This window comes from Meles meles, chromosome 6, assembly GCF_922984935.1.
Source record: "Meles meles chromosome 6, mMelMel3.1 paternal haplotype, whole genome shotgun sequence".
NCBI classification, from domain to species: domain Eukaryota; kingdom Metazoa; phylum Chordata; class Mammalia; order Carnivora; family Mustelidae; genus Meles; species Meles meles.
Window position 1 is genome coordinate 96,987,955 of NC_060071.1, and position 7,902 is coordinate 96,995,856.

A 7,902-nucleotide genomic window follows, 5' to 3' on the forward strand; every position below is an offset into this window, starting at 1 on the left:
TTGTTCTGTGCTTGGTATGGTTCATAGATTTGTTGCCTTTGAGATTTACTTGCTTTAAAAACCTTACTTAAATCTTACTTACTTACTTTTAAAATCTTTACTAAAATCTAACTTTATATACAGAGGTTGTTACCAATATCTCTCTCTGTGACAAACCATATTCACCTGCAGAATAAAATGTAAGCTATTTATATACTGTAACAATACTACTTATAGTCAAGGGATAAGTTTTTACATATTAACTTTTAAATATTAACTTTTATAAAGTTATAAAGATTGGACATTTTAAGGTTATATTTACTTTATATACTTTATATATTTATGTACTTATATTTAAGGTTATATTACTTTATATATAAATGGATTAGACATTTAAGGTTATATTTACTTTTTCCTCATGAATCTGTCTTTTCCAGATTTTATATTTTTTTCTTTTAGCATAGAATATATAAATACCATTTATGTATTACAGAGGAAACAGTTACCAACATTATCCAGTTAGACAGTAAAGATAAATACTATATAATAGATATTTTGAAATACTAAATTATTTCATAAAATATGTCACTGTCTGATTTTAGTGGATAAGCAGCTGATAAGGAGCAGCTTAAAAAAATTACATTCACTTCTGAGTTTTCAAAACTACTGTGTTGTAATAACAAGAAACAAGACAGGGATGATAAACATTTCAATATCTACTTTAAGGACAGGGATAGCACAACTATAGAAACAATTATTTCATATACGCACATCCACATATTTGGGTGACAGTCTAGAGAATTTATCACATGAAAATGCAGCGAATACAAAAGCACTGTGTTTAGATAGGAGATATCTAAAAACAGTCCATTTACCTTATTAAGACCTAGGTTAACCTGAGAACAGATATCCTTGCAACAAAATAAAGCAGCACAGCCTTCGCCTACTCAGCTAGGAAACAGTGTTAGCTCTGCAACAGAGGTGATAAAGGGTTTACATGCTGTTTATCTTGCTAATGGAATGAAGACAGACATACTGACTAGAAATTATTTTTCCATTTTCTCTCACCATCTACTTTGTTTCCTCCTCTTTATCTCTTTTCAATTTGTGTTTTCCTCTCCCTCTCTCTCTCTGCCCCCCCATACACTTCCTCCAAAAATGTCTCACATATCCCAAAATTTTAAATGCCTCACTTTTTCTAGGAAAGTTATTGGGAATCACCATCCATGGGTAAGAAAAACTGAAGATTAGGAGTAGGGTGTACTCTTACATAATACTGTAAGACACGGGATATGAAAGAGCAAAATAACAAAACCACTCAAAGAGATCTGGATAAACTCCTTAACTAAGTAGTGAAATGCAACATAAAGTTGAAAAATTACTGTTATCAACAAAAATTATATAGAAAATAGTACACTGATTTCCAGGACAATATGGTCTTGATCCAGCAGAAATAATATGCAACATACAGGGCAAATAACCAAGCTAAAAACAAGGGAATGCCCAGAAACAAAGTAATCCAAAGTCAAACCTAAAGCTTGCCAACTCATCCAAAGAATATGCAATGTGTCTGTCTTAAAATACACTGAAGCCTAGCATTGAATAATGTCATGATTTCTATATCTCTCTTTTGAATTTACACATACTAAGCTATTCCTCCAGGCATTTTTGATTTTTAAAATCACTTACTTATCAAAATAAAATATGTTCATTGATTATATATTTTAAGAGAAAAATGTAAACAAACTTTGTTCTGAAAAACATCCAAGACAACTATTACTGTTAACATTTTGGCATATTTAACATTTTCTTTTTCATTTTCCCATTTTTTAAAGAAGTTCCTGCTGCATTTATAACTTGGGTCTTCTATTTTATCAATGTATAATTTACTTTTATATTTGTCTCTCCTGGGATATTAAGGGTTTTTTTCAAGGTTTAATTTATTTTTGGGAGAAAGAGAGAGTGTGCATGAGCCAGGGAGGGAGACAGAGGGAGAAGAAGACTCCCTGCTGAGTAGAGGGCCCATTGTGGGACTTAATTCCAAGACCCTGGGATTATGACCTAAGCCAAAGGCAGATGCTTAATAACTGACTGAGCAACTAGGCGCCCTCTCTTGGGAAGTTTAAGTGGTTTCATTTCACTGCATTAGTGTATTGTTTAAGCCATTATTAAATTAGTATCACATTTAAACAGTTGATTTGATAAACAGTCATTACCTTTTCATGATAATTAGAAAAGTATATTAAAGTCCTGTATAGTCACCAGGATATACTGGGTTATTGGTCAATAGTAACTGCTAGGGTGTGCCACCTATATTTTCCCTAACTTCAGATTAAGGGCCCTTATTTCCTCAGTTGCCCCAGTGTCACCTGCTGCCAGTTCACAACTGAATCCCTCCCCTAGAACTAAAACCAGCCCAAGGGAATGGCTTTATCCTGGCTTGAAAATCTTCCCCAGTTTCTTATCTATATAGGGATATAAGCCCCAGCCCTTCTGTTGCAATTCCCAACTCCCAGGGCCACCCAGTTGCAGCACTCTCCATAGCACTACAGTATGTATACCAGATTCTTCTTCCCTCATCCCCTTCCTCACAGGATGTTTTATTCCATTAGGCTGTTATAACAAATACTATAGTTCGAAAGCTGGGAATTCCAAGATCACCAGCAGATGTGGTGTCAGATGAGGGCCTCTTCAGTCTGTAACTTCACTTGGCAGGGATGAGGGAACTCTCTGGGATTTTTTTGGAGGGGGTCTATGATATACTTTCTTTTTTATTATGATTAACATATAATGTATTATTTGTTTCAGGGGTATAGGTCTGTGATTCATCACTCTTACACAATACACAGTGTTCCCCACAACATCTGCCTTTCCAAAGTCCATCACCCAGACATCATATCACCCAGTCCCCCTCCACTCCGGCAACCCTCAATTTGTTTCCTGAGATTAAGGGTCTTTATGGTTTGTCTCCCTCTCTGGTTTTGTCTTGCTTCATTTTTCCCTCTCTTTACCTATGATCCTCTGCCTTGCTTCTCAAATTCCACATATCAGTGAAACCATATGATAACTATTTTTTTCTGATTGACTTATTTCGCTTAGCATAATACCCTCTAGTTCCATCCATGTCATTGCAAGTGGCAAGTTTTCATTTTTTGATGGCTGTGTAATATTCATATATATATATATATATATATATATATATATACCACATCTTCTTTATCTGTTCATCTGTTGATGGATATTTGGACTCTTTCCATAGTTTGGCTATTGTGAATACTGCTGGTATAAACATTGGGGTGCAGGTGCCCCTTCGGATCACTACATTTGTATCTTGAAGGTAAATGCCCAGTATTGCAATTGCTGGGTGATAAGGTAGCTCTATTTTCAACTTTTTGAGGAATCTCTATGCTGTTTTTCACACTGGCTACACCAGCTTGCATTCTCACTAACAGTGTAGGAAGGTTCCCCTTTCTGCACATCCTCACCAACATCTTTCATTTCCTGACTGGTTAATTTTAGCCATTCTGACTGGTGTGAGACTGGCATCTCACAGAAATGAAACAAGTAATCCTATAATTTATATGGAACCAGAGAAGACCCCGAAAAGTCAGAGGAATGTTGGAAAAGAAAACCAATGCTGTTGGCATCACATTTCCAGACATAAAGCTATATTACAAAGCTGCAGTCATCAAGACAAGTATGATACTGGCACAAAAACAGACACATAGATCAATGGAAGAGAATAGGCAACCCAGAAATGGACCTTCAATTCTATGGCTAACTAATCTTCAACAAAGCAAGAAAAGAATACCCAATGGAAAAAAAGACAGCCTCTTCAACAAATGGTGTTGGAAAAATAGGACAGCAACATGCAGAAGAATGAAACTGGACCATTTCCTTACACCATACACAAAAATAGATTCAAGGTGGATGAAAGACCTCAATGTGAGAGAGGAATCCATCCAAATCCTTGAGGAGAACACAGGCAGCAACCTATTTGACCTCAGCCACAGCAATTTCTTCCTAGACACACTGACAAAGGCAAGGGAAGCAAGGGCAAAAATGAACTACTAGGACTTCATCAAGATCAAAAGCTTTTTTTTTTTAAGATTTTATTTATTTATTTGACAGAGATCACAAGTAGGCAGAGAGAGAGGTGGGGAGGCAGTCTCCCTGCTGAGCAGAAAGCCGGATGCAGGGCTCGATCCCAGGATCCTGAGATCTTGACCTGAGCCAAAGGCAGAGGCTTAACTCACTGAGCCACCCAGTGTTCCAAGATCAAAAGCTTTTGCACAGTAAAGGAAATAGTCAACAAAACCAAAACACAACTGGCAGAATGGGAGATGATGTTTGAAAATGACATATCAGATAAAGGGCCCATATCCAAAATCTCTAATGAACCCATCAAACTCAATACCCAAGCAACAAATAATCTAATCAATAAATGGGCAGAAGACTTGAACAGATATTTCTGCAAAGAAGACATCCAAATAGCTAACAGACACATGAAAATGTGCTCAACATCACTTGGCATTTGGGAAATACAAATCAAAGCCACAATGAGATACCACCTTACACCAGTCTGGGATCTCTTTTATAGGGGGAGTAATCCCAATAGTTAGGGCTCTACCCTCATAAAATACTCACCTTCAAAAATTCTACTTCCTAATACCATCACCTTCAGGGTTAGGATTTCAGTGTATGAATTTAGGGGTCACAAACATTCAATCTATAGTATAGGTTTTGATACTGAGAGGACCTCCCAATAAATTTCCTATAAGCAAATTGCCATTTCAAAGTCTAGGACTGAAGGCAGTTGGTTACAATTTTTGTAAAGACCAAACAATTTATAGGAAATAGTGTCTATTTGTTATTCATTTGGAATATGTAAATAATTCATTCATGTCCTGTGATTCAATTAATGATTGCTTATCTTATAATTTTTCTTATATTATAGTTTAACTGGATTGAATTTATATTATTACTTAGCAAAATTAGACAATATATATTCCTTTTATGTGTACTCATGATGGTGTTCATAACATGAGTCCTGGTTTTTACTCATTTAATATTTTTTGTTGTTTGACAATATGACACATACTATTTCCTGCATGTGTTATACAATCATTTCATAATGATAAAAAGCACTATATATCTGTTCAAAAATGTTTGTAACTGTTAATTTATACTTAAAAGATTAAAAAGTAGATAAATCTTCTTTTAAAACAATTTTATGGGAGAATACAAAAAATTTCCTTAAAGATGTTAAGTGCAAAAGATCTGGTCTGCTCTTTCTTTTTGAGAGAGTGTAAGAAATTAGCAGAATAAGGAGGATGTGCCCAGTAACATCAGTAACCTAATCACACAGATAATCATAACTTGATATGACCCAGGGGGATGGCACAGGAGATATAATACCATATATCTTCATTATAATTTTGACATATGAGGTGAAATAAAAGAATTAAAAAGAGACCCAGTTGTCTGAGAAGCATAGTTTTGCTCTGACCATGAAAGAAATATAATCTACAGAGGAAATGTATATTGAATTAACATATTGAATAAGTCAAATCTGATACCTTATAGCATTAGGACAAAGGATAGAAAATGATCACTAGAAAAACTTTAAAACATATTTGTATTCTCTGATGTTTCTGAGCCTAAGAAGTAATGATTATGTAAAATGTATCTGATAGCAAATATTCATAATTAACATTGTAGTGTAATTAGGTACCCCTAGACTTTAAATTCCATTATCCTAATGAACAACAGATTTTTCTGTGATTTCTTGCTTAAAGGTAGGTCAAAGAGGGATACTTGGGTGGCTCAGTCATTAAGCAGCTGCCTTCAGCTGAGGTCATGATCCCAGGATCCTGGGATCGAGCCCCACATCAGGCTCCCTACTCAGTGGGAAGCCTGCTTCTCCTTCTGCCTGCTGCTCTCCCTGCTTATGCTCACTTGCTCTTTCTCCTCTCTCTGACAAAAAACAAACAAACAAACAAAAAAAAACTAAAAAACTAATTCTTAAACAAAAAAATAGGTCAAAGAATGTCTGAGAGTCCACCCTTTACGCCAATGTCTACAATAAATGTTTCTAACTGCGCTCTTCAATCTTACCAGTCACCTGGAAAAAATGTATTATGCTTCTCACAAGTAGGTCTGGCCAAATAAATAAAAATATCTCGAGCACTTCTTAGCCATCAAAATGTACCACTCAAAATCCACACCATGAATGAGGATCTTAGACAAAGCTCAGCCGAGTGTATCAGACCTCAAATGTAACAAAATTCACCATTCCAAATCAATTGCATTAGAAACCAAAAAAAGAGAAAAAAAGCAGAGATAAATGTTACATTGGTGTCTGAGACAGTTTTTTTTAATTCTTCAATGAATACATTGAACTAATAAAAAATAATCCCTTAAGCATTGATCATAAAATCAGTTTTCATCTTAATTGATTTTTCTCATGGTATTATGGTTTCAAAACATTTAGAGGTGCCTCTTTTTAAATTTTTTTTTAATATGGAACACTTCACAAATTTGCATGTCATGCTTGCACAGGGACCATGCTAATCTATCATTCCAATTTTAGTATTGTACTGCTAAAGCAAATATAATATTCTCTTTGTAATATAAATCTTGGTTTTTCTATATACTGTGTGGAAAGACTAAAAACAAAAAACACTTGTAGAAAGTTCTTTATGTATATTCTAACATTTTAAGTAATTTTTATTTTGATCATGTTAGTAGAGAGAAAAAGTTGACCACCAAATGAGTTGAGCTTTAAATATCAGACTAGAAATTGATTAAGTAGTCTTTATGGTAACTTTCAGTTTGATATTATTTTAAAGACTGAAGACTGCAATATAGAAGTATAGAACATATACCTGATGTGCAGTAAGCTAAGATATGCTGGCAGAAAGAGACTAATATAAGTCACTAATACACATATCATTACATTAATACACATAATACTCACAGATTATGAGTAGATAATGCCATTACTTTACAGTAGGTTAAAAAGTATGGTTTTGGCTTTCAAAAAATATGGGTAATAGGTATTGTACAGGATGTTTACTTCACAGAGCAAATATAGAAATAATCAAGTTATATCACTAAATGTATTACTGTTAAGCATTTGAAATTAAGATGTTGCCTAATATTCTGAAATTGTAAAATGTAAGAAGGTAAAAGAGTTATTATTCAAATGATAATAGTGCTAAATTTTAGAAAGATATAGAATTTATTAATGCTTTAGTGTCATCACAAAGTATGCATTTGATATACTTTGCTCTACAAATATTTCCTAATAGATACAGAGATACCAAGGCTTTACTTTGCAGGAATCCATTACAATAATATCTAAAATAGGACACTCCAACTCATTTTTGAGCTGGCAAATGATAGGTTATATTTGGTTTAAAAAAAAAGTGGGGGTGCCTGGTGGCTCAGTGGGTTAAAGCCTCTGCCTTTGGCTTGGTCATGATCCCAGGGTCCTGGGATCGAGCCCCCCATCAGTCTCTCTGCTCAGCGGGGAGCCTGATTCCTCCTCTCTCTTTGCCTGCCTCTCTGCCTACTTGTGATCTCTGTCAAATAAATAAAATCTTTAAAAAAAAATGTGTGGGAGGTGGGGGAAGCTGATACCAAAAAAGGGCACCTTATTAAGAGTACTTGTATTATTTTAAATACTATTTAGCATGGGGGAACAATTCCTGTTTCTAAAAACTACACATCTAGAGAATACTACACAGCTAGAAAATAACATCTGTCTCATACTTGACATAATATACTTGGTCTTCATGTACATGTAACTCAATCCCCCATAAAAAACCTCTTAGTGGTACCAATAAATCCCTCTCCTAAATTCAGTTCACTTCTCCAATTCTACCACCACAAATTGACCTAATTCAAATCTCATCTGGA

General features: G+C 34.7%; 1 pseudogene; it reads right to left on the bottom strand.

The window, feature by feature from the left end:
- Positions 1 to 6,495: 6,495 nt before the first annotated feature.
- Positions 6,496 to 6,593, bottom strand: LOC123945363 (annotated as a pseudogene).
- Positions 6,594 to 7,902: the final 1,309 nt, after the last annotated feature.